The 16,208-nt window shown below is 40.2% G+C and overlaps 1 pseudogene; it reads right to left on the bottom strand.

Moving 5' to 3' along the window:
- Nucleotides 1-4,092: 4,092 nt before the first annotated feature.
- Nucleotides 4,093-4,981, bottom strand: LOC102252501 (annotated as a pseudogene).
- Between the last annotated feature and the right edge of the window lie 11,227 nt (nucleotides 4,982-16,208).

The raw sequence follows: 16,208 nt of genomic DNA, 5'->3' as shown, positions 1-16,208 counted from the left end.
CTCAAGGAGATATTCAAGTCATACAACAAATATTTAGTGATAACTTGATCAAGGCAAGTAACTCTTGTTCAGTGCCAACCCAGTACCCAGCTTTGTGCTAAGTGCTTTGCATGCATATTGTCTAATTTTATCTGAATAACTAAACACATTATGTAGTAGATACTATTATTGTCAACATTTTACAGAGAAGGAAATTAAGGCTTACAATGGTTAACTAACTTGCTCCAAAGTTATAGAGCTAATTATGTAGAACTGGGCCTTAAACATCGGACTGTCTGCAATGTGAACAGATCTTATGCTAGCGATGACAGTACCATGTGGTCTATGCCCATTCGTCGTCATAAATTAGTGGCTATATCAGATGCACGGACAGATTGTGAAACAAGGGGAGGCATACTATGATGCAGGTGTGAGAATGGTATTCCTGGGGGGCAAAGAATGGAACAGCACCTGTCTTGGGAGAAGCAAGCCTCGATTAACAAGGAAAAGGGAGATGTGTCTGAAAAACAGAGAGAATTAGAGCAGCTACTATGAAGATACATGGGCAAATGGCATTGGGGTGGACCAAGAGTAACTGGAACCTGAGAGATAGGTGGGATCCAATTGAGAAGAGTATGCTCTGCCCCCAGCCTCCCTTCCCCTATCCCACACCCCATACCCCCCCCAACACACACACACATCTTTGCCCTTTTAAGTAATTATAAAGCAAAGGAGAGACATTCCATTTCTGTCCCTGAAATTCTCAAGAATTCCTAGAAACCCACACAAATAAACATTAGAAAGATTCACTTGTGACCAACAAAAATCTACCTTGTCTCAATCCCCAAACTCTATTTTCTGTAGAGAGCAAAAATTACTGGTCCAAATTCTTCAAGCTTCCCACCCCAAATACACCTACCACAACAAATAATTTCTCCCTGGCTTTGCATTCTCTCAGTGGTGGCACAGATGGTTCAGACTGCACCATGAAGCCTTTGTTTACATAGAAAGGGGCAAAGGGCAGCGGATCTTCCTGTCTACAAAGCAGATAGGAGGCCCTGTGGGATACAAACTAAGTGCTTTTGTTCACTTTGGGGACCATGGTCCCCAGTGAATTGCAATGTTCTGTTTACTCCTCCTCTCTTCCCACAAGAAGCCGGAGACACCTCCTTGAAACCGGGGCTGTATCCTAAGCAACCAGCGCAATACCTAACCCAGAGTAGGCACTTGATAAAAATGTACTAAAATGAATGAATAATGAAGACTTATGTTGGCCAAGATAGTTCAGTGCATGTGTTGGGAGAAAACTAAAATAAAATCACTTTTTTTCCCCCGGTTTGCCCCAGCCTCTCAACTACCTGACTTAAAGTTCTGAAGGGATGTGAGGGTGAGGTTCCTGGGCAACTTGACTCCATGCCTCCAAAGTCCCAAATTTATGGGTTTGGGTACTCTGAGCAGCCCATAATTCCTTATAAATGTGAGTCACTCAGTTTCTTGTACACAGATTTTCTAATGACTGTTCACCACCACTTCCCATTCCATCTTATGCCTACCAGTAAGGTTTTAAGACATTAGAAAAGCATGTTTACGTCTTATTAAAGTGAGAAAACATCAACCCTGGAGAGACAGACTGACCACTCACTTGATTCCTGACTGATCACAGCACTGTGACAGGCACAGTGGAGAATAAAGCAGCTGTTTTGCCCTGGGTGGACACCTATGGTCTAGCATGTGAGAACTGAGTCAGCGCACTCATGTGGTAAGGGTCTGACAGAAGTCATACATAGGTAGAGGGAATTGCTTAATTGAGTTTGGAGAGAAAGGTTTTTCAAGGCAGAAGGAGCCACAGGACAAAGGCTACTGAATGAGCATGGGAGATGTGAGGATAAGCAAAGATAAGCAGAGGATCCAATATGGAATTGACAAGGGTAACAGTGATGGTGACTTTAGATATGCCATGCTCAAGAGTATAAGCTAGGGTTTACAATACAACACTACATCTCAACTCCTCTCCATCTCTACATGCAGGCCAAATGTACCTCACCTACACAACACACTCCCTGGTCAGGTTTTAAGACATTAGAAAAGCTCATTTAAGTCTTATTATAGTGAGAAAACATCAACCCTTAGACAAACCCAGATCAGCAGCTATGCCGTCCACTCAAAAGACTGAATTATAGGCATTCCTGGGCTTCTTGGTTCGATGGCACCCCTTTCTCCTCCATCTATGATTGCATCTCAGAAGCCAAGTGAGTGGAATTGAATTGGCATAACCATAATCAGATTTAGTTTCTTAAAATGCAAATCAATAAAAAATGCCCTTCTTTAATTGAAGTAACTTCAAATTTGCAATGCACTTCACTTTGAACAGTGATTCACCAATGTGGGGTGACACTGCTGTTGAAATCCTCCCTGTTAGATCCACTCTAACAAGATGACATAGAATCATGCTATTAGCCTTTGTTCTGCTTTCCTTATATGTGGTTAGGAAATAGGGCAGTGTGGAGGCTCACTTAAGTGAAATAGCAACTGGGGTGCAAATAAAAATAACCACAGTCTTGTCTGCTGGCAAAATCAATCAGGAGCAAACTTGAGACAAGGTAAATCAAGGAAGGTTTAGGTATGGAATGGTGTTTCGGTTCTTACAGAAACTACCCCATTATGCCTTCTGTATGAACTCATTTTCTTTTCTAGATGTTTCCTGCATGGTTTGTCTCCCCAGTCATCGTCCACAGGACTCTGAGAAGTTGTAGGAATATGCAGGCGCCGACACAAGGCCCGGCTTTCTCTCCAACGTTGTGGAAAGGGACGGTACATCACGGGGCAGAGCCCTATGCTCCCCTACGCCACCTGGACAGAGCCTGGGGAGATGTATGAACTCTTAATAGTCTATGTCAAAGAGCTTTCCCCATGTACCTAAACACGGACCTTTTTATTAAAAAAAATAAGAGTCATGCTCTTCTTCCTGCCAAAAATGTGTTCCAAACTCTCTTAAGGCTGCTTTAAATATGGTCAATGATTATAGAGCAGGCTGAATTCCATTCTCTTAGGAGTTGGTTCCTTCTCCCTCTCCCCTATTTTAATTTTGACCAACACCTTTCAACTCCTAAGACAGGTATCATCGTGGCTTACAGCAGGACTCTGTTTTGCAGCATAAACACCTTTACACGCTTCCTCCAGGCTGCCAACACCCATCTCAGCCATGACTACCTCCCCTTCATCAGACCAGCACCCCTTCTTATATGGTTAAGTGTTAGAAAGACCCTGTCCTGCATGTGATTTCCCAAACATGACCAGAGTTGTAGAAAAAATGTTTTCATGTAAAAGACATTTCTACTAGGTTAAGAGCAGTTAAGAAATCTACCCCAAATTATTTTTGCTCTTTGCTCACTTTTCCCCACTCCTGGCTAAAGATAGAAACACAGTTCTGGGGATTGGCCCACTGATGTATTTTAGAACAAAAAACCAAAACAAACAAAGCTAAGAGTATGAGTGTCATAAGGATGCTAACTCATGGTTTCTCAACAGTGACTGCTGAGAGCAATGCATCACCTGTCAGGTTTCATATACACCAGAAGCCTCTCTAATTTGTTTCTCAGTTGACCTCACAAATCAGCTCTTATTCTGAATAAGCACAAACTCATAGGCTGACATCTCCAAAGGTCACATGGGAGATCACAGTTCCCTTTAGATGGTGTCTTGAAAGAGTCCCTTTCAAAATCTATAAATATATATAAAAGCCCAGCGACCATTATGTTGGAACACCAGAATGACCTGTCGGTATGATGTGCACTGACCACCAGGGGGCAGATGCTCAATGCAGGAGCTGCCCCCTGGTGGTCAGTGCTTTCCCACAGCGGGAGTGCCTATTTCACGCATCGGGCCTCCAGTTCTTATATAAGTTTTCACCTGAAAGTAAATTTAACATTATATTTACAGTAAAATTCTAATGATCTATAACAGCCCTTGGGGGTTGGGGGGGGGCATTTGACTAAAGCAACTACTCTTGGATTTCTCTGAGGGGCTAGAGCAGTATTAATTGTTCCTTGAACAAAATTTTTTTATTTCTTTAACTTTTTATTATCTTTTAGCTCAGTTTACAATAATCATTTGTATCTGTGAAAGAATTTAAATTTATTGATTAAAAGGCTTTGCTTATGATTTATAAAGCAAACTGAAGAATAAGTTGTTGAATGGGAAGCATTTAGTGAATTAAATAATACAGTTCTGGGGATCTATAATTGATGTACATTTGATTGAAAAAAAACCTATAGGTTACCATAAATATTATACAACAACAAATGTAGACAAACACAAAAAGCTCAATGTGATGCCAACAGAGTACCTTTTTCCTTGATCATAAGAGAACCAAATATTGTTAGAATCTAAAGCTGTTAAGTTTACAGAAGTGCAAAACACCAAACAAAAACTCTTTGTTTCTCATTTTCTATTCTTGGCATAAATTTTCATTTTTTTCCAGTAGAACCAAAACCCCCTGAGCCCCTTTCAGTGTCATCCAAAACTTGAACTTCCTCTATTTCTGGATAAAAAATCCGTTCACAAATGAGCTGTGCAATTCGGTCACCATTTTTACTTCAAAATTTTCTTTGCCAAAATTAAATAGTACAACACCAAGATTTCCTCTATAATCTTCATCTATAACACCAGCTCCTACGTCTATAAAGTGTTTTGCAGCCAAGCTGGAACGTGGAGCTCCTCTTCCATAGCACCCAGAAGGAAGAGCTATCTGAATGTCAGTTTTCAGAAGGGTTTTCTCCATGGGTGGCATTGTGTAATCATAGGCACTGGACAGGTCGTAGCTGCGTGCGGACCCCTTGGTGTGGGTGGTGGCATACTCCCAGAGCCGCATGATGTGGAGCTGCAGGCTGCCCTCCTCCGCATGCCGGTTGGGGGGCCAGGGACCACCCGTGGCCATGACTCCCTAGGTACTCTCAACAAAATTTTATTGAGCATCTCCTTTTGTTATTGGAGAAAATTGTGGATGGTATTTCTCCTTTGCTAGTGGGAGTAGGGCTCTTGAGGTGTCACTGGAATAAGTATTTCTGGAGGCCCCTATAGGAGGATGAGATGTGGTAGAAAGCTTATTTTCATGGAATTATATCCCTCGGTTTCAGAAGTCCCATTTCCCTTAATCCAGTCCTGGGGATTCAGTAGAGCTAGCAGCAAAGCCAGTGTCCAGTCTCCGTTCCATGGTGGAGTTGGGTCCGGTTTAGCATTAGGCTAGTTGCAGGTCATCAGTCTATTGTGTGGGGTCCACATGGCTGTGGTCTATGTGGAAGAATGCAAGAGTGTAAGAGCCCCACAAGCCAGGAGCATGAATTCAGAGCATAAGAGGCAAGAGCAACAAGAGAGAGAATGCCCTTGTTTAGGAGATTAAATATCTCAAATGTCATGCCCTTGTAGTAGCCATGCCTATGCTGGCCAATGACCTGTTCCCAGGTGTGACTGACAGACAGGTACCTTCCCTATATCACCTAGACTTTACTGGGCATGTGTGTATTCTTCTCCTGTCCAGTCCCTTCCCCTATCAATCTGCGGGTAATAGACCTGGAGAGTGTTAAACTGCAGCCTCCTTACAAGACTGCATAAATGAATGCCTACCAAATTTGGCCTTCCCTTTGCTCCTTTCCAGTTATTCATAACTAGGTTAATTTATAACTTTGTCTCAGGTGTTCATCTTATCACTAAGCAGTAGCAATAATCAAAAACACGGTCCCTGCTCTTAAATAAAAAAGATTATTGCAGATGTGGACAAAAAATGGCCACATACTAAACCTGACAACCTCAGGGGAGGTCTGCATGGTGGGCCTTACAAACTCAGAGACCTAAAGTAACTACATAGGATGGTCTGAAATTAAAACTTCCTAACTAAAAGCGAGTTATGGCAGGTAGTGAGGTACTCAGCCAGCATCTTTCTTGACAAAGGGAACTCTTTACCTTAATTGAGCCTGTCTATTGTCTTTCTGCACATGCAATAACATGTCTTGGAAATGTCAGAGTAATCCCCTTTTTCCAGATCCCTCAGGGCACAACCTTCCACCAGAGCAGGAGACCACAGTACCTTTCTTGTTGTTATCTTGTTCTCCCCATACCATGTCAATGTGCTGTAAATGTTAACTGCTAACCACCAGGCTTAGTCACCCTTCTAAGTGCCTGGGGATGGGATAGGAGGGACTAGGGAGATGGTCCTGGACAGATTGAAGTGTTCCCAGTTCTACATCTGAACACAGCTCACATTTACATAAAAGGCTCTCATACCTGCTATCCCCAGGTGTCCTGGTTTGTAAATGTAGTTCCCAGATTCTTCTCCTTGTTCTGGCCTTGTCTATTCTCCAGAAAGACAGGATGTGCTATCCTCTGTTACAACTTCAGTTTCATTAAGGGTTCTTTTGTAGCAAGTAACAGAAAGCATTTCAAGCCAGCTCATAGACAATAGTGGGCCGAAGGTAAGGATATTGTCACAAACTACAGGAATCCAGAAAAAAGGTAAAGAACAAAGATTTAGCAAAACACAGGGAATTAGTCATATACGGTCTTTCTCAGCAATGAGTCTCTGCTTTCCCATAATATCTTCATGCATGCAGCCCCATAATGGCTGACTTAGCCCCATTGTTTTATGGTCTTTCAATGTAAAGGTCCTTCACATACGTGAAAACTTCTATAAGAAATCAGGTTGATTTAGCTCATCTTTTTTAAACCAGGCCACTCAACTTACCAGCTTAACTGCCCAACTCATCTATGTCCTCCAAAGGGAAGTTACTCATCTGAGTCTGGGCAGAATGAGATTTTCTAAACAGGGACCAACATAAATCCAGTGTACTGATCCTAGCAGCAATATGCCAGGTGTTTTTAAGATCTTGGGAAATCCATGCTACTCTTACTTATAGAGGATCTTTTCTGTGTTCTATTTAGTGTATTTTAAATGCTTCCACATTCCACATTAGAGGTTATGTAAACTGTTTTATAATTGAGTTGCAGCTGACTAGTAGACAATGTTACACTGAAATTATGTGATATTTTACAGTTGTTGTTTTTTGTTCTGTATTTCACAGCTAATAATTTTATTTTCAGAGTATAAACATTTCATAGCCTCCTGAAAAGCTTGTAGGCACATAGGCATGGCCCCAAAGCAAACCATACTCTCTGAACAAAGAGGAAGCACTTAAGATTCTTGGTTTGTAGAGAATAAAATAATCTCAGCTGATAAACTCTGGATCAAAGGTATCCTCACCTGTTTACCTGTCTGCCTGTGAACATGTGCTGATCTATATGAATACACCCTTTGTTTATGTTATCTTCTATGTTGCGTGTAAGCTAATGGGAAAGCTAATTACTAAACTCTGCAAAATGCACCAGAGGCTACTGTGAGAAACGCATGCCAAAAAAATCTAAAAATAGCTAAGCAATAAATAACCATTTGCAAGTGAGAACTGTTCATGCAGTTTTCTAAACAACAGCAGATTTCTTTAAGATATTATGGTTTCCCCTGGTATTTTACTAGGTGTACTAAATCTTCCTTACTCAAAAGCAGATAATTCAAATAAGAGTGCAGCAATATTGACTGGATCCAAATTAAAGTTATTTTGAAGACAATATTGAACCATTGTTTTCATCTTAGAATAGTTTCACACAAGCATATTCTTCTGAGTTAGTTAAAAGCACCACAAGAGTAACTTCTGAGAGGCAGAGCATCCTATCAATTATTTTATTTTATTTTATTTATTTAATCCTCACCCAGGAATATTTTTCCATTGATTTTCAGAGAGAGTAGAAACATTGATATGAGAGAAACATTGATTGGTTGCCTCCTGTACGTGCCCCAACCAAAGCCCTGGCCAGGGAGGAGCTTGCAGCTGAGGTATGTGCCCTTGACTAGAATCAAACCCAGGACCCTTCGGTCCTCAGGCCAATGCTCTATCCACTGAGCCAAACTGGCTAGGGCCTAGCAATTATTTTAGATTATTACATTGCTAACAATGTAAGGGCCCCTCTTCAAATAATATCTTGATTTTCTAGTGTTTCAGTTGTTCAGGCTATCTCAGAGGAAAACAAATCCTATATAATAAAAGCCTAATATGCAAATCGACTGAACGGCAGAATGACCTGCGGAACAACTGGTTGGCGGGGGGCAGGGCTGGTGAGCAGGTGGCGCCAGGCCAGCCAAGGAGGGTGCCAGTGGGCAGAGGGAGGTGACCGGCGGTGGGAGGGCACAGGACCGGTGAGCGGGCAGCACCAGGCCAGCCAAGGTGGGTGCCAGCCGGGGGGGGGGCAATTGCCATACTGGTTGCCCCGCAGATTGGCTCTGATCTCTGTCCATGCCTAGGGACCCTACCAATGCACAGATTTTGTGCACTGAGCGGGCTGCGCCAGGCCAGCCAAGGTGGGTACCAGCGGGCCCCCCCGCCCATCACCCCACTAGTCACCCCACAGATCAGCCCTGATCGCCGGCCAGGCTTAGGGACCCTAACCATGCACAAATTTCATGCACCGGGCCTCTACTATTAAATAAGGGACTAAACTGGAGATTAAAAGTTTATTGTGGCCTGGGAATATGTTGGAGAAATATTTATATAAGAAAGCTACAGAGTTTTCAGAGACAGACTAATTGGAAAAGACCAGAGAACTAGGGATTCTTAGCAGTGGTGACATGCCAACCTTTACAAACAGTTAAAACAATATTAAATATTAACCACAATTTAAAAATCAACATACGGAGGAGTTGGTTTGATAGGTGATAACCTGAGATGGTTTTTTTCTATCCAGGACCCAATCGAAGTATTTAGTGCAATTTTTCAAGAGATCTCCAATTCATATGGTCTTCTGCCATCACTAAAATATATGTAGTTATTGGTCTGTCCATCTGCTTCAAACTTAGCTCAACAGAGTCCCTGTTCTAATAATATATTTAACGATGCAATTAATTTCTCCTGCTTTAACAGTGCACATCCATCAAGTGATGAACTTTGGCTCTGGTCTTAAGCTTAGAGAGAACTATAGCATACTTGCCTCTTCAACTCAGGGGAAGTTATTAAATATTTTACTCCTAAATTGAATGTAATGTACACAAATAATAATTTAACTTATGATGATATATAGATTTCAGGTTAAGAGCACAGCCTCTAAAATTATCAAATATCCACCCATTTCTAGATGTATGGACTTAAGTTTCTTAAGTTTCCTAAATGTAGTGTTCTCAGTATAAAATGGGAATACTGACTACTTTATAAGGCTGTAGTGAGAATTAGACCAGATAAGTTACATGAAAAACAAAATGCACAGGACATTGAGAAGATAGATGATTTTATTGGAGCTACTCCAATATGGCAAACATTCATTAATGTGGAAAGTCTCAAACAAAAGGAAGAGGGCCTATGGTTTTATAAGGCAGATAAATAAGAAACTCATCTTGGAATCCTATGGGATCATTTGGAAAGATGGAGGTATTACCTTGGAATATGCAATAGAATAAAAATCTATGTGTATATTATACTTAATGCCGATAAATAAAAAAACAGCTGTTTTTATTAAATCACAAATATTAAACAACTCTATTTGTCAAAGATTTACCTAAATTATGTGAGCGTGAAATTGTAAAACGTTTCTGATTTGGTTTTTGTAATTAGTTCAATTCCCTTAATTTCTGAATATTCAATTTATATATGCAATAATTTATCTGTAAGCCAATCAGAATACAACTCCTTAAAAAAAGGAGTTGGGGAAAATATTATACACTCATACAGTACGAAGCTAAGGCTTGCAATGACAGACATAAATATACAGACAAAGAGAAAGAGAAACTCTATACCTTCAATTCTAAAATTTCAGTCACAGGTCAAGCATAAACACTGAAATGCAAAACTCACTGGTCTATATTAAAGAGCTATTCTCTTCCTAGTGGGCATAAGTTCTTAATTGATTTGCATTCAAACCAGACAAACAGGAAAGACTGACAAACAAGAATCAATGTTGTCTTTTACCTGACAGAGACAAGATCTCCACAAACCATTAACTGCTTTACAGAAACCACCAAATGGTCAGACCACAAAACAAACAAACAAAAAAGCTGGTACCAGAAATCAAACGTGCATTCAAAAAGTATGAAAATCAAATACTTACAATGGTACCAATGGACAGAGTCCATAGCATATGACCAGGAGTCAGACTCACCATTGAATTGTTCATCACTAGTTAAGAATGGAGCACGAAGGGTTCCAGCAGGTCTCCTTACCTGGGTGGAGTCAACAGAGATCCAAAGGAAGGTCCGGTCCTATCCAAGTTATAGCACCAAACTGTGCAAGACAAATGCACCAGACAAGAAGATTATTTTATGTAAGCCATCACAAGAGTGAGACGGAATATTCATTAATGAGGAATGTCTCAAAGACCAGGGAAAGGGCCTGTGGGTTTTTAGAGGCAAGTAAGCAAAAAGGTCATCTGGAGTTTATGGGAGTCCTGAGGAAGGAGAGAAGTGGGTCTTATCTCAAAATACACCAGGACAGGATGGTCCTTACAGGATGGGAGGATTTCTTAACCATTACTGCTTTCCAGGAGCAGAGGGCTCAGATAAAGTTCAGCATTGTCACACTGTCAGTTTTATAAAATGTTTACTCATATTGGCAACTATTTTGGAGAGACCAGTAGATTTAGCAATATACTTTACTAGCTGTATGGGGAAATTACATAATTTCTCTGATTTTTTAATTTTCTTAACAGTTCATTTAATTTTCTTAACAGCTCATAAAAGTAGTGGCTTCTTCATAAAACTGTTGTGAAGATCAAATATGATAAAGATGAAAAATTCTAACACCAGGTTCTCACCTGGTGAGCTCTCATAAACAATGATTAAATATTGTTATCATCACCATTTAAAAATAAATGACTGCCATAAGAAAATAGGTCACTGTTTTCTTCCTAAAACCCACTTAACAATGTAAACATTTCTAGAGCACAGAATTCACTTTTTGATTTGCCAGATTAGTTTGGTAATTTTAAAGAAACTTTTGATATTTAACAGAATATTTAAACATTTTTATTATTTCATTGACATAAAAGAACATTTTAAATTTATTCCTTTAAAATATTCTGGCCTGGTCAGCGTGGCTCAGTGGTTGAGCATCGACCTATGAAACAGGAGGTCACGGTTCCATTCCTGGTCAGGATACATGCCTGGTTGCGGGCTCGATCCCCAGTGTTGGGCATGCCAGAGGCAGCCAATCAATGATTCTCTCTCATCATTGATGTTTCTATCTCTCCCTTTCCCTTCCTCTCTGAAATCAATAAAAAATATATTTTAAAAATCTATCTAAACTAATAAAAGGGTAATATGCTAATTAGACCAGGTTGATCGGACATCTTCAGGACATCTGACTTTTTTCCGGACAAAGCCACAGTGGCGGGGTCTGAGGCAGAGGTGGTTAGGGGGGATCAGGCTGGTAGGGGGAGCAGTTAGGGGGTGACCAGGCCAGCAGAGGGGCAGTTAGGGGATGACCAGGCTGGCAGGGGGAAAATTAGGGGGCAACCAGGCCAGCAGGGGACCAGTTAGGGGGCAACCAGGCTGGAAACAGAAGCATTTAGGGGTGATCAGGCAGGCCTGCAGGAGGGCAGTAAGGGGGCTGCCAGGCCAGCAGGGGGGCAGTTAGGAGGCTGCCAGACCAGCAGGGGGGCAGTTAGGCAGCAGCCAGGCTGGCAGTTAGGGGGCAACCAGGTCAGCAGGGGACTAGTTAGGGCAGGGTTTTTTTTGTGTGCATAGGAATTTGTTCATAGTTTTTTTTTAAACTATAGTCCAGCCCTCCAACGGTCTGAGGGACAGTGAACTGGCCCCCTGTTTAAAAAGTTTGAGGACCCCTGATGTTAGGGGATGATCAGGCCGGCAAGCAGAGGCAGTTGGGGGCGATCAAGCAGGCAGGTAGAGTGCTTAGAGGTGATCAGGCAGGCAGGCAGGTGAGCGGTTAGGAGCCAACAGTCCCAGATTGTGAGAGGGATCCCAGATTGGAGAGGGTGCAGGATGGGCTGAGGTACACCCCTCCCATGCATGAATTTCATGCACCAGGCCTCTAGTAAATAAATAACAGAAAAAGAAAAGAAAAATTTCTCAGTGCTCTACCACTGAGAAATGCCTGGCTGGTATTTCTCAGTGGTAGAGCATTGGACCTTTTACCAGAGAGTCTCAGGTTCCATTCCCAGTCAAGGGTACAGATCTGGGTTGCAGGTTTGATCCCTGGCCTTGGTCAGTAGCATTAGAAAGGCAACCAATTGATGTTTCTCTTGCTCATCGATGTTTCTCTCTCTCTCTCTCTCTCCCCTTCCTTCCACTCTCTCTAACAAAATCAATGGGAAAAAAAATATCTTCAGGTGAGGATTAACAACAACAAAAAATTCTGCAATTGTAGAGGAAACATAACACAAATTGTCCTTAAAGAAACTGAATATTAAACAATTAAACTGAAGTCAAAGTTGGAAAAAACTGAATGGTATTTTTCTGGGTTGTGTTAAAATTCATATTTTTGCTGTTTTCTGGATGAGTTGATATAAACTAGAAAACTGAGGATGTTTTGAGAGAAAACACATTGTTTTTAATCTTGTCATCTTATTTTAATGAGTGAATTAATGGAAATAAAATCTCACCAGATCATAGTTTATGTGGACATGGTTCTGGGAAAACAGAAGTTTTGTTGTTGAAGAATAGCAAATAAAGCAGTCCTAGAAGTTCTTGAGTGACCCTGTAATTTTCTCCCTCTATTTAGAGCTTGGAGAGGTCTGTCACAGGGTTCAGAGTCTATATCTCATTCAATTCTCAGCCTCCCACTGATGCTATTAATGCATCAAGAAGGAAAATAATTTATGCTGATTTTCTTGCCTCCCTACCTGTGATGAGGAAAGGCTAAAAAACTGGGGTAGATAGTGGGATGAGGGAGTAGTTTTTGTTATTTTCAGCTGAGTCTCACAGCCAGTTTACATCTGCATTGCAAAGGACTTCAGAGATATTACCATATAGCCACTGGCTAAAAGAACTCTTTAAAATCATCCAGTACATTCAAAAACAAGACAAGACAAAATTTTTATTCTAAAGACTCACCATCATAGTAGACAATCATAGAAAGCAGAATTATAGCCTTAAGAAGCTTCAAAATCTACCTAATTGTATGGGAAGTAAAGGCCAACCCTTACAAGATATAGTAGAAAATACAGAAGATATATAAGTTTCTGTGGTCTCTGAAATTAAATAGCTTTGGCTCAGATTCTGATTCTGTCACTTATAGACCATGGGCGATTAACCGTAAAATTTGTTTTCTCTACCTGAAAAGTGAGAATAAAGGAAGTACACATATTGAAAAATTGCTGTGAGGATTAAAAATGATCATGTGAATATATAGCTAGGTTCCTAGCCAATGGTAAGTATGAACATTAGCCATAGTAGTAGTGGTAGTAGTAAAACATTACATAAGTGGTATATATCGTAAAGAACTTATATATAGGCTATACACATAGCCTACAATTAGTATATCTGACAGTATATAATTAAATAGTATTTATGGTGGCACAGATATAAATGTTACAGCAAGTCAAAAGAAGAAAGAACAGTGGGGTATGCCTAGGGAAATTAATGTTCTTTGTACCATGCCTGGCAGGTTGAAAGCTCTTGATAAATGTTAGGTGCTTTTATTATCAACAATTCATAGTAGGCTTTGTAGAGGAGGTTAAACTTGTGTTGAACTTTAAAGAGTGGGTAAGATAGGCTAGTAAGTGAAGACAACAGCAGGACCAAAGTTACTGATGTGGGAATTATCATGACGCAGGTAAAGCCACTAGTCTAAAGAGCTCTCTGTCAATAAGTCATCATTCTCATTCTCATTATTAATAGCTGCTTTTCCTTATATTGTGTAGGTGCCAAATACTCAGAATCTGTAAATATTATCATATTTGGAGAAATGGTCTTTGCATATGTAATTAACTAAAGATTTCAAGATGAAGAAATTATCCTGAATTATTCAATAGGTGTCCTTATAAGAGAAATACAAGAGAGATCCACAGACAAGAGAAGGCAACATGGTCATGTAGGCAGTGATTGGAGTGATGCGGTCTCAAGCCAAGGACTACCAACAGACATGGGAAGCTAGGAGAGGCAAGGGACAAATCTCCCCTAGAGGCAAGGCATGTTGATTTTGAACTTCTGACCTCCACAGACTGTGAAGGAATAAATTTTTATTTATTTTTATTTATTGTGGGTTGTTGTTTTTTTCATAGCAGCCACAGAAAACTAACTCACTATGCGAATCTTTTCCTTTATTTAACCTAAGCCTTCTACAATTTTCTAAATTATAGTCTTATTAGCCTTATTATCACCATTTACAGGAACTACAGAAATATAGGGTGTCCCAAAAAATGTATACACACACTTTGAATAATTATAAAGGCAGTCTTCATTGAAATACATTTCATTTTCAAAATTGAGCTATCAGCTGTTAGTGTGTATACATTTTGGGGGGACACCCTGTATTGAAAGGGCACATCTAACCTAGTCTAGAGGAAGGGGCAGGAAAGGCTTCTTAAAGAAATGTCTCAAGTGCAATCAGCTATGGGTGGGAGGTAGCTGAGAGGGGAGGCAGGACAAGCAGGTGGAGGGCCTAGATGAAAGCATAAGAGTGTGAACAAACTCTGGAGAGGCTGGGGAACACTGGGAGCATGAGGAAGAGCATCTTGGATATAGATAGCACTAGGGCCCAACCAGAGGTGGAGGAGCTGCCTGAGCCTGGGTGGGGTTCCCAAAAAAACAACAACAAAATGACACTGGCCATAGGAGAGGCCACAGTAAGGAGACTTGAAAAAACCAGCAGAGATCAGACTCTTTGTTTTATCAACAAATCCACTAGCCTTTTGATAAATAATAGATGGGCCAGTTTTATATTAAACTCCCATGGGTATGGGTGGGGTGGAGGGGATGGAAAGAAGTTAAAATATACATGGAAATTAGCATATGCTCTCCAGGGTTTTGCAGAAACCAGGTGGTAGCCCCCAAAGAAAAATCAATAACCACTGCTTCTATTTGTGGCTCTGTTTCCACAGAAACGTGTTTGTGTATGAATTTGGAAGGCAGATTTACAATGCCAATCCACCAGCCCAAAAAAGAGAAAAATTCAGTTCAAGTAAACTTTTGTAGTAACAAATGCTTAATTTTACTGACATTTTCCATTTAATTAGCTGAATCTGGGAGGATAAGCTCAGCCATGCTCCTATAGGTGCAATACTACTGAAATCTGGGAGCGACATTAGCTTCAGTAAAGGATACATGGGAGTGATAGGAAAAAGTTTGACCTGACAAGTTGAACCTATTTGCAAGAATAATATAGTCAAACTTTAGAGCACTGTGCTAACGAGGTTAACATTATTTACAAGAAAACAGCAACAACGACAAAAAACCTTCACTTTTTGTTTTGTCTTTCCTAAATCTTAAATGCTGCACAATGCATATGCATATTGTAGGTACATTTAAAAAAATGTTTTTGAAATTACGTGCAAAAGATTTATACAGGTACATTTAAAAAAATGTTTTTGAAATTACGTGCTAAAAGCAATTTATACATGACCCTTACTTCAGATAAAATAAAATTCTTCCTAAGACCCACTCTTCAGTAGAATGAGTATTTTGGTGTCAACTCCAAAATACTAAAAGTGCTCAGAACTTTTATCATTAAAAAATATAAAGTTGTGATAATTCATTTTAAGACTTTTTAAAGAACAGTTTTAGCTTAAACACAATTAAGAGGGAGGTACAGAGATTTTGCACATGCCCCCCGCCCTCACATATGCATACCCTCCTCCATTATCATCACTCACCAGAGTGGTACATTTTGTACCAAGGAAGAACCTACATTGACATATCATTGTCACCCAAAGTCCACAGTTTACATAGGGTTCACCTTTGATGTTATACATCCTATGGGTTTGGACAAATATATAATAATATATACCCATCATTATAATACCATGCAGATGATTTTTGTTGTTGTTAAAATCCTCTGTTCTCTGTCTTTTCATCTCTATTCCTCCTTTCACCCCTGGCAATCACTGATCTTTTTTTTTCTTTCATAGTATTATCTTTTCCATCATGTCATGTAGTTGGAACTATACAATATATAGCCTTTTCAAATTGGCTTCTTTCACTTAGCAATATGGTTCTTCCAGGTTTGTTCATGGTTTAATAGTGCATT

Source organism: Myotis brandtii, unplaced genomic scaffold (assembly GCF_000412655.1).
Source record: "Myotis brandtii unplaced genomic scaffold, ASM41265v1 scaffold399, whole genome shotgun sequence".
Taxonomy (NCBI): domain Eukaryota; kingdom Metazoa; phylum Chordata; class Mammalia; order Chiroptera; family Vespertilionidae; genus Myotis; species Myotis brandtii.
The sequence above is the reverse complement of the archived record's forward strand: the minus strand, read 5'-3'. Positions and strand labels throughout refer to the sequence as shown.